A 25345-nucleotide genomic window follows, 5' to 3' on the forward strand; every position below is an offset into this window, starting at 1 on the left:
AATACCAAAATATCTACTTGACACTACAGTTCATTTTCATTAAAATTTTCATAAGAATCTAGAGACAGTGAAAAGAATTATCAGAGTAATAAGTGGTAGCTACAATTGATAAACAGGATAAATTTTAAATGTACAGTTAAATGGTGTACATTGCAAAAGTAAATGTATTTGACTGTAAATAACAGCTATTTAGAGGTTAATTTGAAAATCATATTCATACTTTTTTGCTGTGTCATAGCATCATAAATAAATGAATAAAATTTTCCTTTATTAAAATAAATTATAATGTCTTTGTTAAAGTTTATTTCAAAGAATTCAAACACTATCTCATGTTATCTAAAATGTTTTTGAGTATTTTATTTCTTTAGACATGAAAAGAATGGCAGAAGTCCCTATAAAGCTGGGATCTTACATTATGAAAGTCATAGACATTATGTTGTAATGAAAGATTGTAAGTTGGATTTATTTTACTTCTACATAAATAAAACATATTTTATTTATCCAAACGCATAGATAACAGACTTTTTACAACTGTAAGCATTTTTTTATGCATGTTTGGGATTTTTCAGAGCTAAATAAAATAAGCTATTTGCTATTCTTCAAATAGGAAATGGACAGTCTGTATCATGATTTAACACTTTCAAAGCATGAGAACAGAGTAAATTCACCTACCTGTAAAGTTTCACTGAACATTCCCTGTCTCTGATCATTTCGAAAGCACTTCATTAAACGTTGCTACCTGAATAAATATTTATGATCTTTCAATATACTTCAGGAGCTGAAGTGATAGTAGAGCAAGTAAGGTATTTGCCTTACAGGCAGCCAACCTGGGTTTAGTCCCAGGCAAACCACTTCAACACTCTCAGGAATCTTTCCAGAGCTCAGAGCCAGGAGTAACTCCTGAATATTGCTGAGTGTGATCCCAAAACTAAAAACAAACAAAAACAATACCACTACAATAAAGCCATGAAGATATGTTAATTAATAAACAATTGTGATGACAGAATATCATATCAACTGAACTACCTGTGCACGGACCTTCCATTCATAGCTGCCTTCAATGTAAGGATTAGTATTTTGAAATTTTAGTGCTTGATTCTCATAAATCTCCAGATTCAAAATCCTTCTAATCTTTATGTTTATTTTATCTTTTTATCTTTTGAGGGAATTATACTTGGCATTTTTCAGGCTTTATTCCTTGCTCTATGCTCAAGGAATACTGTCAGGTACAGGAGACCACATGAATGCCAAAATGAGTGCAAGGTAAGAAACTTGCCTGCTGTCCTGTCTCTCTAGCTTTATTTTTCTTTTCTTTTTTTTATTCAGAATACAAATGTGAGGTCCTGTTGTTTTCATAGTCATTAACTCTAACTTGGTAATTTCCAAAGAAATTCAGCAGGTTTTTCAAAATATAGTTGCTTGATATAAGTTGATATTGATTTTAAAATAGTCATCTTTGTCTCACTTTTGTTACCTCATAATTATATGGCTATCAATATTACTTAGCCCTCAACACTTTAAATCTTATAGACTCAATATATAAAGAGAAGTTATCAATATTTTTTAAGGAAAAATTCTAACCACACAATTCCTTTTAGATGATAGATAGAAGATAAATAAGTATATAGATATTTGACCCTAACTTCTAACGTCTCTTCCTCTTTTCTGAATAATGTCTTAATTCAATGAGTTTCAGTGGGTTTCCAATTATTTCTAATAAACTAATAGAAACCTTCATACTCATGTCAAACATAGCTATTTCTATTTCACATTTCTTCCCAATAATATTCAAATTTCTACATTTTTTAAATAGTTTCTTCTTAAGCTCACTGTACAGTAGTATCCTTTGGGGCTTTTCAAATCCCTCTGATTGCCCCACATAATAATTTCTATGTTGTTTTCACATCCTACCCTTTTATAAGGAATTAATTGTATTTTTCCTTTGTAAAGGTACTGGTCCCCATCATTCAGAGTGAGGAAAATGAAACTAAAATGTTTTCTCCAATTTTCTTCCTCTTTCTTTTTTTTTTTTTTATTAAAATTGTAACATAAAAATGTCACTCTGAAAAAAAGCCCTGGGTTCGTCATTCTGAGTTCTTCTTTCCTGGGAAGTGAATACATTGCTTTTTAATCATGTTGCCCTTGCTTTTCCATAAGGCAATAAAAAAACAGTCTCAACAGAGGTTGCCAGTTATAACTTATGTATAAAAAAATGGAATTAAAAACGCTTGATGAGGCAGAATCTGTTCCATAGGGACCCCACCCCTCATATTTCCCAAGGTTTATTCTTTTCCTTACCTTTCTCTTGTTCTCTTCTTAATTTTGTCTTACATGATTCTATCTCCCAAACATACCCTTAAGATTTAAAGGGGGCCTTCCTCTAATTTTCCCATGTTTTTCCTTCATGACAGCATATTTCCACATTTATTTTCTATTGACTCTGTATTCTATATGAAAATCCTCATTCTTGTTGGAAAATATAACCTATATTCTCATACATTCACATCCTAAGAGTCACTTTCAGTAGGATTATTTCCTTTTTCTTATTGACTGGATATATAGACTAGCTTTCAAATAACAGCATAATTTTCTGAATAAATTTATAATTTGGAATAGAAGCTTGCCTATCTCATCTATCTTTGTTTTATTCTTTAAAGATTTGTACCTGCCTTCAAATTGGTCCATTTCCCTAACAACATTTCTAAATTTCAAGTTTGCTCTTGAATATTAAAACCTACACATTCATGTTTTAACACTAACTCCTACACTATAATGTGGAATAGCCTTATTTGAATACATGAGGAGAAACTATCTCTTGCCTAAAAATTGTACATGTTAAGCACCTTCCCCTTTCTCATGTTTATCATAGGCTGGTTGTGGTATGAATTATTAATGCATCTGTCAGACTCCTGACTATACAATTTGGTCAAAATTTTACAGATTGCTACCTACTGATGTAAGGAATTCAAATGTCTTTTGTCTTTGTAATGTATTTAGTAAAAACAGGCTTTATGGAAAGTATTGAGGAAGGAGGGGGAGAGAAGAAAGGAGGAGAATATGTATGCAAGAGAGAGTACAGACTTCTCCAGAAGTGGAGAGAGCCTGGGTATACAACCCAGCATTAAAGTAGGTAGGTACACCTCAAAGGAGGCAATTTTGGTGACAAGTGAATGCAAGTTCATAGGCCCGGAAAGCTCATGTGCTTGTAAACCTTAAAAGCTATCTTTGAGGGCCAGAGAGATAGCACAGCGGCGTTTGCCTTGCAAGTAGCTGTCCCAGGACCAAAGGTGGTTGGTTCAAATCCTGGCATCCCATATGGCCCCCCATGCCTGCTAGGAGCTATTTCTGAGCAGATAGCCAGGAGTAACCCCTGAGCACCTCTGGTGTGTTCCCCCCCCCCAAAAAAAAAGCTATCTTTGTTAACATTTTGCATGAATTTCATCAAAGACTTGCTAGTTCTTAAAAGTGTCCTTTGATTATTCTTGCTTTCTATCTGTCTTCCACATTCAGCCTTCACATGTCTAAAATATCCACAAAAATTGCAAGAGACAAGTTGGGCAGTTTTAGAGATGATTCCAATGGTTCTACTGAAATAGCTTTCCTCAGGACCTAGTATCATTCCAGAGTTATAACACTTGCTCAAAAACATTTATTAAATAATTTATCTGAGGCACAATTCCCATTTCTCTAAAACTAGTGGTGATTATAGTAGTCATGAACACTCTTTAGTTTATCTCTCAGTGGAGTTTCATCTTTGTATTCTTATAAAAGAATGCCAACAACTGGGCGACTTCTAAAAGACACAACTTTGCCCCTTAGTCTAAAGTCCAAGACACTGTCCACTCAGGATCTAGTCAGAACCTGCTTCCTAACTTATTACGTTTTTGTTTGTTTGTTTGTTTGACCACACTTGGTGGTGCTCAGTGCTTTCTTAGTGCTCTATGTTCAGAGATCACTCCTGGTAAGGCTCAAGGGACCATGTACAGTGCAAGGAATTTAAAGCCCAGGTCATCCACATGCAAGACATAAACTTTACATGCTGTATTATATCTTGGGTTGCTGCTTCCAAAATCACCAATGGCTGTATTCTCAGTATATCTTCACAAGACTATAAAAGTTTGTTGGGGACCTTTCTGGAACCATTTTTATCACTCCTACTCACGAGGGCTCCATCTTCGTAACCTAATCATTTCCCCAAGGCCCACCTCTAAATAAAGTATTAGAACTTAACACAGTAAATTGGAGGAGGGAGATACACTGTTTATTGAAGTTATTTTGTTGTTGTTGTTGTTTTCATAATAAAGCAAACCAATACAGAGAAATAATCTGTTAAAAGGGCTGGAGCAATATCACAGCAATAGTGCATTTGTCTTGCATGAGGCCAACCCAAGTTCAATCTCCAGCTCCCAAATGGTTCCCTTAGTATGCCAGAAGTAATGTTTTGAGTACAGAGCCTGAAGTAACCACTGAGTGCTGCCAGGTGTGGCCCAGAAACCAAAAATATAAACATCAAATAAATAGTCCAATGAAAACATCACAAGGATACTAGGATAAGACGTATAATCAAAGAATGCTGAAGAAGGATACCAGAAAAAGTAAAGGCAATATATGACTAAAAACTGTCAAAACTCAGTGTTTGGTTCCCATTTTTCCTGCTTTGTATAACCTCAACTACCTTTTTCTAATGACCCATTTCATTGATTGACTGACCTGAACATGCCTATATTCCCTGAAGGGATGCACAGTTAAGGACTGTCAACCCACCCACCTTGGGAAGAGAGAAGTGAGTTCTTGCCCCCATTTTAAATCACTTGTGCTATTTTTCCAAAGTCAAAAGGACTTGACTAAGGTGACAAAAATTACCAATAGTCATGCAGTCAAACATTACATAAAATCTTTCTCAATTTAAAGAAAGTTACCCATTAAAAGCAGTTCTATCGTTAAAGGCTTTAATATCCTCTTTTAGGTAACAATTTTGTTTTTCTTTTTAAACTTTCTCACCAAATGGATTCCCTTTATAGTACAAACTGTCTAAAATAATAGTCTGTGCATAAACATTAACCACTATTCCTTTCTCACCACCCACTTGCCATCTATTACAGTCCATTTTCCAGTCAGGTGTATGAAGAAGTGAAAGAGCATGTTTATATGTTTTCTTTTTGCAAGTATGAAAAGACTTAGATTAATGCTTCTGGCCTAAAGAAACAAATTTACAAAGCACCCTGGGCTGGGGCTGGTACCACTACAGAGCCAGTGAGTGGCATTTTCCTTCTTGCCACATGATTTTCAAGAGTAATTTCAGCTTTTCCTTCTATAATGTTACCTAACAAAACCTTTATGTATATAGAAATAATCATTATGACTATTAGTCTTCTTTAATCATATCCTTCATTTCAGTCCCAAAGAAGACACCTAATCCTAATCTTTATAATCTACATTTTTCTCCCTGCCTTTGATTACTTGAATTTCCCTGGTTCTCACTTTTTTTCTTTCTCAAATTTCTCCATCCTTGTGAGAGAAAAAAAGAATAACCCATTCATAATCCCTTTTGCTTGTTTTCTGGGATTTTCCTTGAGCTCCTCTATCTACCTGCATCTTTGCTTATGTTCTGGATTTCTTTATATTTCAGCTACTGGGTTTCTCTATTTGTCTTTCCTTCTTCACATCCTCTTTCTTTCTCTTCCTCCTTTTCTCTCTCCCTTTCTCTCTCTATTATTTACAACCACACCAAAAGTTCTTTCTCTGAGTCTTCTCATATTAAACCTCACATTTGCTGCCCTTTCCAGTTGAGCCATTCTCTAAGATAAATTATCCCTTTCTCTTTTTATGTCTATGTTGCTTCTTAGCAGAAAAGCTGTTTAACCATTTTTCATTCATTTAATACCAATTTATTACATATCAGTTCTGTGTCTAGAACTGCCTGTGGCACTATGAAGGTAAAAAATAAATAACAACAACAACTAGAATTCAAGTGTTCAAGATCCAGCAAAAGAAGAAAGAGGAAATGAGGAAGAGCAGGAATAGGAGGAAATCCATAAGAAAAATACAACACTATAATAAAGTATAGCCAACACAACTTAAGAGGATAATTAAAATGCTCCACAAATGAGGAATATTCTTCTTCTTGTGCAGATGGAAGGAGACTCACAAAGGGATGGCATTCAAGGAGCTTCTTGAAGGAAAAGTGGGGGCTTTGCCAGTCATCTATAGGGTGGGAAATTCAGGCATATAGCAGACTGAGTCAGGGCCTCATAGGTTGTTTATATGAATGAAAGAAATCCAATCCATGTTCTGCTTGTTCTTACCAGCACAGGGCTACACCAACTGATGACTCCACCTGCCCAAAGCAAGAAACAAACACATTACATTGACTAAACCATGTCAAAAAGGCTCATGGTTTATAGACGTGAATAATGCAGACTTTCATATTTGCCATTTTGAAATTCTCTGTACTCAAATCCATGTGCTTTCCAAATGGAAAGTCTTCCTAGGTTAATCCACATAGGAGATAAGTAGCCTTTGTCAAAAACTGCCATATTTTTGGCAATTTCATCTCTACTTTTTTACCTTTATCATATTTATAAGGGTTATTAATACACTTAATGGTAGCTTAATGCAATAGCTTATATACAATAAATGTTTCCAAATTAATGTGCATTGCCCTTGACTTAGTACAGGGTAATAGTACAAAGTTTAGTTGCAAGTTCTTTTTGACTTTTTACATAGCTTTTATAAAAGCAAGTTATGGAGAAGTGCCCACTTCTAAAGAGAAGCATGGATGTGCACACCCTCACAAACACACACACACACATACAAACACACACACTCAACATACTAAACCTTCTAGAAATTTAAGAAACCATCTCTCATTTTAGATCTAAGAACAAAAAGCTAACCTCAGACCTCTTATTTATAATATGAAAGAGAAATCTCAGATGCTACGCAATTTTCTCCAAGTCACAGAATTGACAGAAGAATCATGTCCAACTATTTATTTTAGTTTTTTTTTTAATTAAAATTTGTTTTATTCAGAGGTTCAGATGAAGATGGAGGGAGAAAATAAGAAAGAGAAAGAATGCAAAAAAATTCTTTCAAAAATGAAAGAATACAAAGGCAGAGAAAGCCCTGCACATGTGCCAGAATTGAAATATGAAAATCCACATCTAAGGAATATGCGGGCATGTGCTTATGGGGACCATGTTCATGGGCCAAGAAAACACATGTGCCTCATGTCCAACTATGTTTAAGAGATATGCACTGCATAGGTCTAGCAGCAGCCGCTGTTATATGTTTCTATATTGCTAACAAAGAATTTAGTTTTCTCACATTAGAAACTTTGTAGGGGATACATATACATAGGCATATACATATTATTTGTGGGTTGAGGGGAGGTTGGAGAGTTTGGATCACTCCCTAACTGTGTCCAGGGTCTATTTCTAATTCTGTGCTCAGGAGTGGCCTCTGCTGGTACTCAGTCAATCATATATAATGCCAGGGGCTTGAACTGGTGCCTGCGGCAAGGTAAGAGCCATAACTCCTGTTCTGTCTCTCTAGCCCATCTTTTCTTTTTACCCTCTGTTCTTTCTACACCTATGATTCTTTATGATTTTCATGCTGGATGGGGTTTTTTCTTTGTCAGTTCTTTGTTTAGAAAATTCTCATATAGTCCTTCTAGAATGATTTACTATTGTCCTTCCACCTTATCTGAATTTCTCACTTGCCATAATTTATCAACTTGCTGATATCTTTTCCTCTATTTTGAGAGAAAGTATTTCCAATAAGACAGATATCCCAACTTTCCCTTCACTATAGCCCTGCTATGCTGTCTGAGATCAAACTTATAGGCATTTTATTTTTACAAAGGACACACAGTTATTTCTGTGTTGGAAATAATTTGTGGGATATATGCATATATATCAGTGGCTCATATATATGTGATGAATCCATGGTTTATATATAATTCTTTATCATGTTAATTTTATTTTCATTCTCTCTTTTCAGGCCTAAGACTTCATGTTTTATGAGATATGCTTTAAGTGGCCTGAGCCAGTCTTTCAAAAACTCAAATTGGTCATGTCACTCGTTGTTTAAAATTCTCCAGTGCTTTTTCATTGCAATTAGACAAAAATGTAGGCCTCTTTTGGCCAGACAGCCCTGCAGGCTATGGTTCCTGTACCTCTCTGACATTTTACCTTTCTACCCAGTTCTGCTGCTTCACTGAGATCATGCAACCCTGACCTTTTACATTTTTTTCAAACATGCTGTGCACCTTCTTACCTCAGGGCCTTTGCACTTGCTTTGCCCTCTGCCAGGAAGAATCAGCACCTTGAGCTTTTCTTGGCCGCATCTTTCTGGCATGTAGCACCCTCTACACTTACTTCTAACTCCCTCTTATTTGTTCTGTCTTCTTCACTATACATGCACTTCCTGAAATTATCTACAGCATGTATTTATTTGTTTACTATTTCTATTCTCCCTCCTGAACATCACTGTCCAGTGGAATTTCCTGCAGTACTGTAAGTGTTCTCCATGCTACACAACATAGTAGCCGGTTGTTAACTATGGTTAATGCACTTGAAATGTGGTTACTGAGAGACAGTGCGTTTTGTGCGGATCGGTCAAGAAGTCAACAAAATGCTAGAAAGAACCTGTGGTGTGAAGTCATTGGTCATTTATAGCTGAAATTTGCTATAATTCTAGTGATTCTATTTAATAAAAATCAGACAGAGGGGCTGGAGTGATAGCACAGCAGAAGGGCATTTGCCTTGCATACGGATGACCCAAGACAGATTCAAGTTCCATCTCCCAACATCCCATATTATTCCCCAAGCCAGGAGTGATATCTGAGCACAAAGCCAAGAGTAACTTCTGAGCGCTGCCGATGTGCTCCCCCAAAACAAACAAACAAAACCTGACAGAGTAGAGATAGGTCAAGAAAAAGGCAAAAAATATAAAATGAAATAAAATAAGAAAGATTTCTTCAGAGATATGTTAACCTAAAGAGTGATGTACTATGACCTAGATAGAAGGATTATCTTTGGTGGGTCTAGACCCCCAGACTGAGTACCTGTGGAATGAGGTCCAGCTGGATTGAATCAGTATTCAATATATCTGAAAAATTCTGTTCCATGGCCAATCTGTTGAATTGGCTGAGTAGTTCTATAAATATTTAAAACTATTTGTATTTTGCAGCCTAGAATGAATTGAATGGTAAGAGACTGCTAAGTCATAATATTTGATGAAAATTATGAAGCATATGGACATATATTTATATATATGTGTGTGTGTTTACATGCCTTTTAAAAAAGTGATTGAGAGAGAAATAGAATTAGGAAAGAATTTTATCAGCTTTGAAACACTCAAACTAAGGCTGTACTTTCAAAATGACCTTCAGTATTAAAAATGAAACGAAAGATTAGGCAATGACTATTTTTTTCTTTTTTCTTTTCTTTTTTTTTTTAATTTTTGTTTTGTTTAGGACCATAACTATAGTTTCTCAGGGCTTTCTCCTGGTTCTGTTCTCAATGATCACTCCTGGCAGTAATCAGGTGACCATACATGGAGCTAGCTATACTAGCTCTGGTCCTAGAAATTATTACTTTTTATAAATAAGTTTCTAAATTTAAACTTTTCATTATAAATTAAATTATGAATCTAATAAAGAAGAATTTTAATAGATATATATAGACAAATAATTCACCATTGATAAATAAGTTAATATTTTAAAATTCTGATCACATGATCTAAAGCCTTATATTCTGAAATTCTAATGGCACATTTCTATTTCATGCTATGACTACTTTTTGTGGGGGTTTTCAATAATTACCACCTCTCCCCTTTCAAGAATCATTAGTTTTTCTCTGCCTTCTCCCTCTCTGGCTCTTTGGCAATATTTTGCTTTGATGACCACCCAGTCTTTGGAATTCAAACAAAAATTTTATAGGCAGTTTATTAGCTATACACTGTATATTGCAAAGAAATAGAAGTCCTTTTCTTCATGGAATTCTTAGGTTATGGGGGGAGGCAGGAATGTAAATAAGTAAGTTGCTGAGTAAGGCGAGAATGTGGTCTGATATGCTCCAGACCAGAGTATGTGGTCTAGGCCAGTGTTTCTTATAGGTCTCCCTGTGGAACCCCAGGGCATTCTAAGGGGGCCACAGAATGAGACTAGGGAAGGAGTTCTTAGGATGAACGTGAAGGTGCCCAGGAAGGAAACACATTCAGAAGGAGAATCACAGGAAAAGGTGGAGAAACACTGATCTAGACAAGACAGAACTACGGAGACTAGGATACTGACATCATTTGGCGATAGGGAAGTTGAGATTTCTTTCCTAAGAAAGAATCTGAGTACAGAATGGTCAATAGTGGGAATGTCAGATGAGAGATACCTGGCATTCTTAAGAGAGGGCCACATGTGAAACGGAGAGAAATGTGAACATGCAGGGAACTACAAGATGTCTGGCACTGCTTGAGCTTGGAAGAGTGTAGAGAGGCGCAGTTGGTGGCAATGGTGTTCAAGAACCCTTTAGGCTTTAAGCAGAGGAACAATGGGATCAGATTTGTGGTTTGGAAAAAAATCACTGTGATAAAATTTAGGGAAAGAGGGAAAGAAAGACAAAGAAACCTGCTAGGGACAATTATTTTGAATCAGGCATATGAGGATAAGACTAATTATGGGTATTGACAATGGAGTTAGAGTTGTAACTCATTCAGAAAGAATCTAGAGGTTGAATTTAAGCCTTGAAGATTAGTTGGATAGAAAATGGAAGAAGAGATAGCAATGCTCTGATCTCTGGCTTGAGTAGATAAAGAAATGGGATTGTCATCAGGTAAATTATGGTATAACAAAGACAGAACATGTTTAGGAAGAAACAGTAAGCTTGGTCTTAGATCTGCTAATTTGAACAATGTCAGATATTGGACCGAATAAATAAAACAGTTTCAGCTTTGCGACTTAATTATCTCTTTTACTCTAGGCATACTATAACTTTTGTGGGTTTCAATTTCCTTATTTGTAAAGCTCTTGGCACAGCACCTCCCATATAATATTTCCCTGCTATCAGATTTCCTCAACCATCCTGTGTCCTGTGAGATATGGAAAAGGTATTATAATCCTCAAGAAATGAAAGCCCCAAGAAACTCACAGAAATTCTAATGGTATGTGTAAAAGCACTTTGTAAAATGATATTGTTTATTTGCTACTGCTTTTCTATTGTAGAATACATAACCAGAACTATACAAACTCACATATAATTGGTCTTTAATTGTCCCATGATAATGGTTTTTACAGTTTTATGACAGCCAGAGGGCAAAGATTGGTCCAAGCTATCATTTATGCAAAGTTCTAAGAACACTGTAGATTCTGTCATGCTACTGATGAAGTGAATCTCCAGAAATCACTAGCTGAGAGGTGACAGATTCCTTTGGTGGTTTATTCTGCATATAAATGGTTTTACCCTAAGAAAAAAGATATATAATTATCTGGACAAAATAGCATATTAACACTAGAGGATGCATGGACTAACTGTATTATGCATTTGCAGGAACATATTATTCTGGACTTACTGTGTTTCCAAAATGGAACATTATAATGCTAAAAATTAAGATATATTCCTTTTAATTTATGTTGGCAGTAAAACTGAGTAATATGATCATGTTGAAAATGTCTGGGTCTGTTGTGGAATAAAAAATTAAAAAAAAAACTATCAACTTTGAGCACAAGACAGTTTCTGTTTTTACTTTACCCTCAAGAACTCATTGCACCCGTGAGTCTGAACCCATGAGAATAATAAAATAATTATAGTTTTATTTTACTGTATACTGACACTGAATTTGATCCACTAATGTCTGTATATTTCAGGTAGATGAAAATGAAACTGGATAGATAAGCTGATTTTTTTTTTCATTATCTTAAATTTTCTCTGAAGAGACCTTTGTCATCACATTTTTTACTGAAACTATTTTCATCATTGATTTTGGCCTCTAAGTACACCAATAAATCCAACTCTCTCTCTCTCTCTTTCTCTTTGTCTCTCTCTGACACACACACCTCAAATAACATTTAATTTTCAATTTTCATTTAAGTAGTGTTCATTTATGAAATTATATGGGAATCAGGTTCTAATCAATCATTAGAAATTGAACTTTTTTGTGCAATTTGTCCATTCTCTTCCCCTTCTCCACTAGTTACCACCATTTTGCTTATAATCTAAATGGTATGTGTTTTGCTTTGCCAAATAATAGTTTAAAAGCATTTATCAATTAACCTAGGATTGCTCTGTGCTGATCATTTGTCTCTATATGTAACCACTGGTAGAAACCATTATAAAAGTAAGGCAAATGGAATCTGCTTGAGAGCTTTTCCATTACAGGTTTATAGAATAGAGGCTCTTTTTCTCTTTCTCTTTCTTCTCTCTCTCTCCTTTCTTTCTTCCTTCCTTCCTACCTATCTTCCTTCCTTCCTTTCTTCCTTCCTCCCTCCCTTCCTCCCTTCCTTTTTTCCTAAGATAAAGAGAACTTGAAGCAGGTAGTCATCTGCACAAGTTTCGGTTTGAAATGCATCCAGTTCAAGGGTTAAACGAAAGCAATGCAGTCACTTCAACCTTGTTTTGGAAAAAAAATACATCCACTGGAAGTAAGTTAAATGAAGGGAGTCTATGACTTAAAAGAAATGGTCAGATAGAGAAAAAGGTCACAAGATTAAATTTTCCCTGAGGGGAAAGTCCTTCTTTGGAATCATTAACCTCCTTCTAGGTCACTCCTGAAAAAACAGCGGGAAATCCTCCTGCTCTTGGAAAGGTGGACTCATCTACCAGCCGCTGACCTGGACACTGGCAGGCAGACCTGACTGCTCCCAATTCCCCTTCAGGCATGCTTAATTTTAAAACCTGAACTGTAAAGAAACATGATCTCCTTTTTAGACTCTGAAAAAAACAAATACAAAGTATGCTTTCAACATGAAAATTTCACTGCTATTTCCCATAGACAAAGGAAATACATTAAAATGAAACAAAAGAAAAAGATGGCAGTTATCTCTGAATCAGTGCTTTTGTAAGTTCCCTCAACACCACCCTTTCCCTACAGGTTCTTTAAGATTTTTCTTAGCACTTTCACATTTGAAGTTATTTATCTTTACTTTAGAAAAATAGCATTATTATAGACTTTTTGTTCTTATTATTTAGGGGATATTCTGGAGTAGGGTAGGCCAATTTTCATTGCTGGTGTGCCTTCGTCACTCTTTCAAAATATTTTTCTATAATTTTATTATAGTTCTCTTCCTCCAGCTGAAAGTACTTTCAGAGAGCAGGGCAAATATGTGTATAGACTAACATCTTTGTGTAAAGGGGATATGCTTATTTATGAATAACTTTTGGGATAAAAATATATTTTTCTGAAAAACAATTAGGAATGTATGACAAGATTACTTTTAATATCTCTTTTCAACTTCTTGTTGCCTGCATCTAATCAACTATTATTATCTGTGTCTGTTAAGCATTTAGTGAAAATAAATCTGATTTCCAAACTATAAAGCCATAGTGATGCTATCTCTGTAACCCAAAGTTTTTCCATCATAATGAATTAATAAATCTCCAGGGTAAAAAAAGAAATTTGGGACAGAAAAAAAGGCAAACATAAAAAGAAAACACTGAAGAGTATACAAACCTATAATAAGGTTTGCCCCCCCAAAAAAAAACCCTTGTTTTTTTCTATATTAACACATAGAAGAATTTTCTTTTCTTTCTTTTTTTTAAATTTAGATACAGTGATTTACAAAGTTATTCATAGTTGAGTTTCAGTTATACAATTTTCTAACATCTGTCTTGCCATTAATATCAACTTCCCTCCACCAATGTTTTTAAGAGTCTCTAGAAGAAAAATACATAACCCACTCACTGTGTAGCTAGGGGGAAAGTGCTCCATTCACTTTTTGCAGGTAGCTTATAGAGTCTTTTCCAACACTGTTTCCAAGAATGTTAAAGATTTTAAAAAGACGAGGAGACATTTTCTCAGCACCTAGAGAGTAAGATAAATGAAGTCTGGAAAAGATAGAAAACTAAAAAAAAGAAAAAAATGCATGAGGTAGATCTTGACACAGTCTAGGTGCCATGGTGACTTATGCTCAGCACTTATTCCTGGCATTCATTACTTTGATGCTCTTTTTCACACACTGATTGAATAACACAGAAGCAAGATTCTCAATCTGCATATTGGTAACTTACTATGCAATATGAATTGGGTAGAAAAGTAACATGTTCCTGTCGGAGGTATGGTGAGAAAAGGAATATTGTATGCCTCACAGTTTTCTAGCCAAAATGTATTTCTGAAGCAGGAAATCAAAAACACATCACAAACCTTACAACTAGACTAAACACATTAAATCTGCTGATATTAGTACCTGTCACAAGGCTGCCAGGCTCAGGAGCAGCAGCTACTGACAGCTCCCTACTCCCTACCTCTAAACACACTTTTCTCAGATAACTCTGCTGGAGAAAAGTGAACAGATATTCCATTGTTGTGGTAGTTTATTAAATGGTCCCCGAGAATTCCCTGCAGACACTGCTTAAACAAAAATAACAAATGGGACACCCATTTGATGCACAACACAGATCTGAACTGAGAAGCTAAATAAAAGGTTTCATGTGACATAGGCCAGAACATGTCTGAGTCCTTCTCACAAATAAATCACTAAAATGACCTCTCTCCAAGCTTCCTTTGTTTTCATTTGCTTCAAAATATATCTTATTAACTCTACACTCATCTTGCTCTAATTTTACCTTTCAATAGCAAAATAATTTTGTTTTTATATCCTGAGGATCTAAAAAAAGCACACAAACACATAGGCACACACTGCTATATTTTAGATGAACTGCTTATCCTACAATGTCTGCATTTTGTTAACACTACATGAGATTGTGTATCTGGCTTTAAAAAATAAAACTTACATTTCTTTTCTTTTAATTTATTGGGAGGACAAGTGTGTTTCTAATAATCACTCCATTGTTGGGCCAAAGTCAGATCCATAGATTCTAATGGACAGACCTATCCTTCTTCAGTCTATCTGTTTAGGGTGGGTTTTTTTCCCCCTAGTGCTCACCAACTCACAGACCATTTTTTTTTGTTTTACACCTGATTGAAGACAAGATAAAAACAACTCTAATCAGAAAACATGCTGTATACTGAGGAAGGTTGGCCGGTGGCCTCTCTTCCTTCAGACACCATCATCTTGGACCACTTACTGGCACCTGAAAAACCTTTTCTCAGTGATTCCTTTCTTAACTTTCTGTTGTCATTTATCATGAAGAATTACAAAGTAACAGATACTAAGGAAGGATGCATGTGTAATTTTCTGACATCAGATATTGATATTTGAGCATTATCACCCATTTTATAGAAATTATAATTGAAAATTGAAAAGATTTGGTGATCTATTCTGAAATAAAATTTTGAAAGTGAGTTAGCTACAGTGAACAAAAGACAAAGGCAAAAACCTGAAAAAAAAAAAAACTCCTCAGAATTCCTTCAAGTAAAATATTTTATTTCCATTTGTTTCCAGTGTCTTGGTGATATGAGGGGCAAGGAGAAGGCTAATACATCTTACTTTAGCAGTACTAATTGTTTGCATTATCACAATAATCAAATGCAGCCATATTAATCTCTCTGGTTATTAACTTGATTTTTACACATTAAGATTTAGATTTAATCCCCCGGGACTATCTATTAATGCTTTTAAAGTTGAAGGGTTTCAACAGTTTTAAGTTCTTTCCCTTCTTTTAGCTGCAGGCAGTAAAATTTGAACGTGTGTGGAGTTTTGTATTTTGCGTTCCTGAGGGATTTTCAGACACAGCGCTGTCAAGGACCATGAATCATGTTAATACATAGCAACCTCTACAGCTATTAAAATGTCTGCAATAATGTGATTATTTTAAAATGGAAAAACTAATATCACATGTGTTACTTAAAGATCAACTATTCTTTTAAAGTCATGGAGAGAATACATTTGGAAAAAAAAATGAAATCGTTTTTACATGCAGTCCAAATGTGAAATGCCTGCAAAAATGCCTGGGAAAAGAAAACTTTCAGCTTTCTTTACAAAACACATCCTTATTGAGCTTCGGGTCAGCAGAGCATAAAAATGGCCAAAAGTCTGAGATCAATAAGCATGAAAAGCTGTTTTATTTCTGTTTGAGCAAGTTGTAGTGACAATGACCTGCTGGAATAGACTCTGGCTTTATGCTTTCATAGTCACAGAATGATGACATCCCAAGCAGAAAGCAGAACTTGGCTTATTCTGATGAGCTGTCAGAGTGGACCTGGCATTACAACTTGACTCCCATGGGCTTGGGCTCAGGTTCAGATACTTATTAAAATTATTATCTTGCCAGATGTGTAGGTAAACATTATCCAGAAATTATTTCAATAATTATTTGTTTCATGATATAGAACATAAGAAGACCAAGGATATTTAAACACACATATGTCTGTATACATTTCACTGCTGAAATAATTTCAGTACCTGGGTTTCAATGTTGCATTTTAAAAATTAAGTAGAGACATTAATGGTCAGGAATCTCAATCAGCAAATCATAGTAGCACCCCAAATAATGAACATTTCTGTGATTGGAGTGTTGGGTTTCTTTTTTTTTTTTTTTTGGTCTCACTATAAAATACTTTTATCTATAAAAGAAACAGTTTGCATCATGGTATTTGAGGTGCTTTTTGCTAATAACAATATTTTGTTTTTATTATTTCTTGTCTGAGAGTAAACAGACAAGTTTGAGTCTTGAGCAAAACAATGTCTCAAAGGGCTTATGGTTATATACATATAGTAACTTATTCTTGAAAAGACAGGTTAAAGAATTTAAATTGATCTGGAAAGTGCATGGTATATTGTTTCTGTTTGGGGTCTTTCTGAAAGGTATCATCTCATATTTTTGGGGGGGTCTTTCTGAAAGGTATCATCTCATATTTTTGGGGGGGGCAGAGTTTGTGTCACACACGGTGGTGTTCAGGGGTTACTCCTGGCTCTGCGCTAAGAAATCACTCCTGGCTGGCTCCGGGGACCATATAGGATGCAGAAATGAATGAAACCAGAGTCCGTCCCAGGTTAGACACATGTATGGCAAACGCCATACCGCTGTGCTATGGCTTCGGCCCTTCTTTATTTTTTTCTTATTGAGCAAAAGCTTGCTACACTTTTCCTGCACTTTCATGGGGAAAGATGACATTGGCACACTTCTTTGTCCAAAGGATGAAAAATGCTAAATTATGCCCAATTCTGTTACCTCAGACGCAGTAAAGAAATTGTCTGACATTAAGGTACTAGAGTAACTGACTATAGAGTACCCCCAGAAAATCTGCTTTAAGGTATTACTGGTACTCATTACTATTACTCATTACTAGTACTCACTACTCTGCTTTTAGGTATTACTAGTACTAGCTAGGTATAATAGTTATAATATTTAATATATAATACATATAATAATTATTATAAATATCTGAATGTAATTTTAAATATAGAAAGATTATAGTATATTATTGTATAATTATATAATATAAACTCTATGATATGTATAATATTTATAATATTACATTTATATTTATATATTAATATATAATATATAAAATGTATAATATTTATCATTCCTAACATGTAGTCCAAACTCTCATCAGAGCTTTGTTATTAAATTCCTCTTTCCTTCTCTCTTGGAACTGGTTATTGCCATGGCAGAGTATTGCATACACCTTCCTGTGATGCTTACACATGTGGTTATAACATTCACTAGGGGTTCCGCACTTTATTTGTAGTCTCACATCAACATTTGGTTGCCGAAAACCTGAGATAACATACTTTATTGTGTCGCTAAAGACCCTATGATACAGAGCTGCTGTGATCAGACTCAGAGAAAGGGTCAATGCCAGGGATTAAAGGTGTCGCTTCATGCTGGCAAGGCAGGTACTTTGGCACTGAACTATTCATGGACCATTTAAACAATACTTTAGAAATTATCCCACTCTAATTGCATGAGCTCAGTTTCTTAGGAACTTTCTTAGACCTATTTGAATCTTAGAATAGGAATAAATATTGATTAGTTGTACTCTTCTTTATTTTATCTACATCCTTGAGATATATATGCTAAGAATTCTACAAAGTAAGCATTGTCCTCTCATGATTAAGTACTTCCTTCAGAGTACAGTCCACTTCCTGTAGCTCAGAAGAAGCCCTAAGAGAAGTTTTTCATTGAACCCAGCAGAGAACTGAGAGAAAACCTATCAGTTGCCTAGACAAGGTCTATACAGATGTGATTACCAAGGTCCTTATCACAACTCTTTTAGATATGAAAAGGAGTGTGTCGGGGCCGGGAAGGTGGCGCTAGAGGTAAGGTGTCTGCCTTACAAGCGCTAGCCAAGGAACGGACCGCGGTTCGATCCCCCGGCGTCCCATATGGTCCCCCCAAGCCAGGGGCGATTTCTGAGCACATAGCCAGGAGTAACCCCTGAGCGTCAAACGGGTGTGGCCCAAAAAAACAAAAAAAAAAAACAAAAAAAAAAAAAAAAAAGAAAAGGAGTGTGGGAGTTCAATAACTCCCCAATGTAAAGAAATGATAAGGTGATGAAATGGGGCTCAACTCCAGATATTCCTAAACCTAATTTTTTTTTTGATGAACCATGCTGTCTCTGATCTGTGGCTATAGAATAATTCTCAAGTAGGCCCTTTAATAAGTGACTGGTACTCTGAGTGGAACAAAGCATGGTCTTGACACAGTATTTTTAGAATTTAATATTATGTAGCTTTACTTTATTTTTGTTTCTAGTACCAGAGATATATATCTCTAGATCTAGTGCCAGATGGACCTCACACATGTAGGCAAGCAATCTAACTCTGAGCTACATCTCTGATAGAATCAGAACTCAACCCTAACACTTACTGCATGATGGTAAGCAAGTTAATAATTATCTAAGAATTTATATCTTTTAGTCATTTTATATTTGGGTAGTCCTTTTATTAATTTATTCAATTTCCTTTAGTTATTTTAGAAACATTCACAATTAGGGGCTGGAGAGAAAACATCGGTAGGGCATTTATTTGGCTTGCACGTGGCCAACCCAGGACAGATGATGGTTTGACTCCCAGCATCCCATATGGTTCTGAGAGCCTGCCAGGGGCAATGTCTGAGTGCAGAGCCAGGAGTTACCCCTGAGCATCGCTGGATGTGACCCAAAAATCAAAAGAAAGAAAGAAAAAGAAGAAAAAGAAAGAGAGAAAGAAAGAAAGAAAGAAAGAAAGGAAGGAAGGAAGGAAGGAAGGAAGGAAGGAAGGAAGGAAGGAAGGAAGGAAGGAAGGAAGGAAGGAAGGAAGGAAGGAAGGAAGGAAGGAAGGAAGGAAGGAAGGAAGGAAGGAAGGAAGGAAGGAAGAAAGAAAGAAACATTCACAATTAGTTTTTTAAAATACTTTAGAAGTTAATTGTATTTTTATTAAAATGTAAATGTGATAGAAAATATTATATTCAAATAATAATACAAGACAATAAAGACTTAGAAGAATAATAGCTACTATCCACAGATTATGTACTAGACAATAGAGCAGCGAATGTCACAATAACACATTGAGGTAATTTTTTTTGTTTTTTTGTTTTTGTTTTTTGGTTTTTTAGTTTTTGGGCCACACCTGGCATTGCTCAGGGGTTACTCCTGCTGTCTGCTCAGAAATAGGTCCTGGCAGGCACGGGGGACCATATGGGACACCGGGATTTGAACCAACCACCTTTGGTCCTGGATCGGCTGCTTGCAAGGCAAACGCCGCTGTGCTATCTCTCTGGGCCCACTTTTGTTTTTTTAATTTCCAGAAAAAGAAATGGAAGTACTGAAAGGTAAGAAAGAAAGTTCTGTAAAGTCTGGTAGTAAATGTTTTCAGATCTTTCTTTCCTGGTTTCCTATACATTTGGCAAACTTTTGAATCTCTATGTGTTCAAAATGGAATACAGAGCTATGCTTATTCATCGAAATAGCATACAAGACATTGCCAGTAGTCTTCTCAGTGAAAAAGATATTCCAGAGAGGTATTTTTAAACCCATAATTCACAGAAAATTGAAGTATGTACATTGATGTATGTGTACTTCTTAGTCCTTAGCCCCTATGACTAGCTTGCTCTTTTTAATCTTTGTCTGTAGAACTTCTGGTCTTCAAACTTCTTCTTAAAATCCCTCTTTCTACCTAGTCTTTGATATTTCTCTATGATATATTATCTCCTCTCTCTCATTGGGGGAGAATGAAGCCTATTTCTCGTTTCTCCAAACACTTATTATTCTTCACAAAACTGATGAGTTGTTCATCAAGATACTGTAAAATAAACACAATCATTCATTCAATAAGTATGTCTTGAGCACCCAAGCAAAAGTATTTCTTTTCTTTTCTTTTTTTTTTTTTTTTGGGGGGGGGTTTGGGCCACACCCGGTGGTGCTCAGGGGTTACTTCTGGCTGTCTGTTCAGAAATAGCTCCCGGCAGGCACGGGGGACCATATGGGACACCGGGATTCGAACCAACCACCTTTGGTCCTGGATCGGCTGCTTGCAAGGCAAACATCGCTGTGCTCTCTCTCCAGGCCCGCGAAAGTATTTCTTTACATGGCCAAAATAGTGACTGATTCAGGGCTTCATAATGTGTCCAGAGATTTTTCCCTGAGAACATTCTCAAAGACATAGGCTCCTTCACCTGCTTCTCTTCCTAAAGTCTGCCCTCTCACATTTTGTTGCTCACCTGCATAGCCAGCATAACAACTCAGGTCTGTCCTTCACCCTCAGCTATATGTTTAGAGATACACATGTGTGGGCAGTGATAACAAACATTGGTCTAGAGCCTCCCTTGTTCCCACATCTATATATTAAAATGAATTAACCTCATTTTCAAGCAATGTTCCCTGATCTCATTTTTAATGGATGAGTGAAAAAGAAATGACCAAGCAAATATTTACATCAGTGTGAGCAAATTTTATTTCTCCTATGTATTAATCAAGGTTCTTCAAAGAAACAGACCAATGGGATATGTGCATATATAACGCATAATTATTTTGTTACTATTTTATATTTAGATTATAATATTATATATATCGTATTTTTGTAATGTAACAAAGAGAGAACGAATTCCTGGAATATGAAATGACTCAGGAAGCTAAGAAGGTTGAAGTTCCATGCAGTAAAGTCAGTGATGTAAATTAGTCCAGTCAAAGGCCAGAGAACTAAAAACACCAACAGCTCTAAAGTCTGAGGCCAAGAAGACACATCAGCTTACAAAAGCATTTACATCTCCTTTATCTTTTTATTTCTTCCTGGCCTGAAAGGATTGAGTTATGCCCACTCACATTAGGAAGGGCAATTTATTCAGTTGACTGAATCAGAAACCTCCTCCCAGATAAACTCAGAAATAATGTTTTATTAGCTATTTGGGTATCCCTTAGCCAGTCAAGTTGACACATAAAATTAATGTTCACACCCTACTATAATTTAAATGGGTTAATTAAAAATGCACCTTATTTTCCCAGATGGGAGGAGAGAGCTGATTTTTCTTTTTCTTTCTTTTTTCTTTTTTTTTTTTTATCAGTGCTCAGGTCTTACTCATGCCTCTGCACTTAGGGCAGAGTGAAGCTCAGAAACCATATGGGATGCCAGGGATCAAATCCAGATAGGCAAAGTGCAAGGCAAGCACCTACCCACTATACTAATGTTCCAATTCTCAAACTGATTTAATTAACAGCCAGTATCTAGCAATTTAAGTACCCTAACATACACACATACACACACACATGCACATATACACACACACGCATGGGCGCATGCATCATAATTTCTGAGCTTTCCATATCCCTTGAGGAATTCTATGCAACTTCAGAAACAAATTCACCTTCATTAAAATCAATATCTGTGAGCTCCCAACATTTTTTCTCTCTAGCCTTTTCTTCATTATTTCTTTTTTACTTCTTTTCAGATGCTTGAGTCTTATCCCTCATTTTTTAGCTGACCAAATCACTGAAACTCTTCTAGTCTTTTCCACAACCTCTGCATTCTCAGATAATTTCCCAGCTTTTGCAGCTTATAATTCTTTATCTACTCACTTTGTTTTTCAAATTTTTCAAATTTGCAAGTTTTTGAGGAATAATTACATTATTCTGGCTGCCAGGGCAATATCAACATTGCTTAAAGTTGCTAGAGTTGAAAGTTGGGACTTTAAGACTTGTGCCCCAAACCTTTAAGTCATTTGTATTTTTAAATAATATTTCTCAAATTAGATAGATACAGCAACAGCAGCATTCTTTGAGAACAGAAATGAAGAATATTGAATCTTGGTCCAGACCTACAAGTTGAGAAATTCAGGGATGATTTCCAGAGCATGCTCCATATGAGTCTGGGGTATAAGCACTTGAGATATATTGACTTTAACAAAATCATCTTCAAGTTCTTTTTCCTCTGGAGGAAATACTTCCAAATTATCTTTCTCTGACAACCTTCAAAGGTTTCTATAATTTTACTCACCTTTAATTTTTTATAGTGATACCTAAATATTAACCAGATCACCCGATTATTGATATTGTGCAAATCATGTGGTAGAAAGTGGCATCAGAATCAGTAAAACTAACTAAATTGTAGTTCATTGCTTCCTGGCTGTGTGACTGGGGCAAAATATAAAAACTCTCTAAGTCCTCATGTGTCCACATATAAAATGGGAAAAATAATAGCTCTTTTTATCTGTACTTATTTTAGATTAAATGATATAAATTATATAGTTAAAATATAAAGTTGCTAACTTAAAATACTATACACATTTGGTATACACATTAGTTGTACCTTAGAAATGAAAATTTTCAAAGATTTTATGCACTGTTGTTGAAAGATGTATTTTTAAAAAAGACTTATCATTTTTAAATGATCATACAGAGAGATCATACAAGAGTTAGTGTTTAATTCTAACAATGGTCCCTAACAGTGAACCCTGGCAATGGGACTCCCAGCACTTCAGGAGTAATCCCTGAGCACAGAAACAGGAATAAACCACAGCATTATTGGCTGTGGCCACCAAAACCAATTAATAAATAAATATATAGAGAGAGAGTTAAGAGACTTACCTTGCATTCTGCTGACTCTGGTTTGACCCTTGGCACAGCCAGTGGTCACCTGAGCACAATCAGGGATCAGTCCTAAACATCAAATCAGTAATAGCCTTTGAGTACTACTAAGTATGGTACAGAAAAAAAAATACTGTATAAATTTATATAATGATCCTACTGACTTTAAAGGAGCCTTAGCCTTACTAGGTTATTAAACTGTGTGTTTAACATCTGTTAAATACATTTTATATTATACTAAATTTGTATTACATTTTATGCTGAATTCTCAACCTTCTTTTATGACCTCTATTTTGTTTAAAATATTCTTTTACTTTACCGAAAAATAGCAGAAACAAACAAAACTACTTTGTTCGTGCCTCTTCCCCTGGCTTTTCATGAATCAAAACCATATGAAATAGCTTATAAGGAGAGACATAAAAGAATACTCTTTTCAGTCTTTTAATCTTCATAAATTATACTGCATCTTCATTAGTTAACTGAAAAGTTGCTATATTATTGTTGCTGTCTATTAATGGAAAGAAATCTGGAGATGGCTGAGTACACTTCAGAATTCTGTGGCTGAGAAGTGGCTTCTGTTCCATTTCACTCCTCCTGAACATGTGTAAGAAGATAGTATTTTTGAAAAATACCCATCATCTTTCTTTTTATCCCAGGATTTCCTTTCCCAAACTTCCTTCACACCATTGTCCAATGGGCTATTGACTAGGTTCAATGTCTCAAGGATGGTTATGGCAGAACATAAAGCAAAATTAGAACCATTACACATTAGGCTGTGTATTTACTCAGAGTAGTGATATGCTGTATGAAGTAAAATGAAAGCAATTAGCAACACAAACCTAACTACATTAGGTATAAAAAGAGGTTGTCTCTGGAAAAGTGGCATTTTCAAGATGAAACATGAACGATGAGTGAAAGTTAGACACTAACACAAAATAGGCGCATGTGGTGTGGAAGAATGAGATTAGGAATTGAGACATAGCATATAATGTGTGAAAAGACTCTAGAGGTAGAAAGACAACAACATTCAGTTTATACATAAGAGGCCATTAAGTCCCGAATGCAGAGAACTGTTTTTGTTTCTGTTTTTGGGTCACACCCGGCGGAGCTCAGAGGTTACTCCTGGCAGTCTGCTCAGAAATAGCTCCTGGCAGGCACGGGGGACCATATGGACACTGGGATTCGAACCAACCACCTTTGTTCCTGGATCAGCTGTTTGCAAGGCAAACGCCGCTGTGCTATCTCTCCGGGCCCGAATGCAGAGAACTGAAGGAAAACACTGAAGTGATAAACAGGGGGGAAATTATATGCCTGCACACAGCCCATCTTAACAGCAACACTGGATACTAAGAATCATCCTAGTTCTTTTGACAGGAACCATCAAATAACTCTACCCAGGGGAGTGACATGAGCAGATTTGAAATTTAAAATGAACTCCACTCACTACCAATTAGAATGTTAGTGAGATTCGGTTTTCATCAAATATATTAAGAAAAATTTAATAATCAAGATTAGTGAGGAATCATCCAACAAACTCCTTATACAATGAAGTAAATGTAAATCAATTGCCTTCAAATTACTTAATTAACCATTGTATCTGTTTACATTCTTCATTACATTTTGCTTAATTATTTAAAATTTGGATTTTTAAAAACTGAGGCAACAATTTAGAGACTGGATACATCATAAAGCAGGGGTCTCAAACTCGCGGCCTGCGGACCATTTGCGGCCCTCTGTACAACATTTTGTGGCCCGCGGCCGGCCTTCAAATATCCCAGTATTTGCGATTATTCACTTATCGAATAATCGCAATAAAAATCGCATTAGTAGAAAAAAAATCGCATTAAACACTCGCATACCCTGAGCAGTTCCGTTCGGGGTATGCAAGTGTTTAATGCAATTTTTTGCGATTTTTTCTTACTAATGTGATTTTTTATTGTGAATATTTGGTAAGCGAAATCCCTTATGCGGCCCTGCCTCACCCCGACTTTGCCTCCTGCGGCCCCAGGTAAATTGAGTTTGAGAATCCTGTCATAAAGGGTACAATCTGACATCCCTTTAAAATGTATATTGCCACATTAATCCTGCACAGGTACCAATTTCTCTCTAACACTGTTCATAGACTCCTACCCTGTACCCACTTTGGTCAATACCTTGAATAGCCTAAGTTCTATAAAGAGAATCAGTCCAAGGGCTTATATTTGTTTGATTTTGTTTGCTTCCTTTATAT

This window comes from Suncus etruscus, chromosome 3, assembly GCF_024139225.1.
Source record: "Suncus etruscus isolate mSunEtr1 chromosome 3, mSunEtr1.pri.cur, whole genome shotgun sequence".
Lineage (NCBI taxonomy): Eukaryota > Metazoa > Chordata > Mammalia > Eulipotyphla > Soricidae > Suncus > Suncus etruscus.